Raw genomic sequence first — 251 nt, 5'->3', positions numbered from 1 at the left:
AGAGAGAATGGAGAAAGTAGAGACTTAGAATAGGGTAACCTAACGTTGCGTGTTTCCTGCACATATTTACTTTTTTTTAATGAATTATTAACGTAGTGCCAACAGTTCACTCACCCACACTCTACGATTCATCTCCTGTTTGCGCTTACGCCTGGCAGTTGTCTGCGGAGAGAGAATTCCGTTATTGTCTCCTTATCTCTATATTATACTGCTATTCTTATATTTCTTGCACCCAACAGGTTCTCAACATT

General features: G+C 39.4%; 1 protein-coding gene across 2 annotated transcripts in view; it reads right to left on the bottom strand.

Moving 5' to 3' along the window:
• The window catches only part of LOC119585570 (treponemal membrane protein B-like), an 82,946-nt gene extending 82,783 nt beyond the window's left edge, over positions 1-163 (bottom strand). For both annotated transcript variants that reach the window (XR_005229898.1, XM_037934237.1), the window contains exon 1: positions 115-163. The gene's annotated coding sequence lies outside the window, so the exon portion shown is untranslated. The remainder of the gene's footprint in view (positions 1-114) is intronic.
• Positions 164-251: the final 88 nt, after the last annotated feature.

Source organism: Penaeus monodon, chromosome 20, assembly GCF_015228065.2.
Source record: "Penaeus monodon isolate SGIC_2016 chromosome 20, NSTDA_Pmon_1, whole genome shotgun sequence".
Classification (NCBI taxonomy): domain Eukaryota; kingdom Metazoa; phylum Arthropoda; class Malacostraca; order Decapoda; family Penaeidae; genus Penaeus; species Penaeus monodon.
The sequence above is the reverse complement of the archived record's forward strand: the minus strand, read 5'-3'. Positions and strand labels throughout refer to the sequence as shown.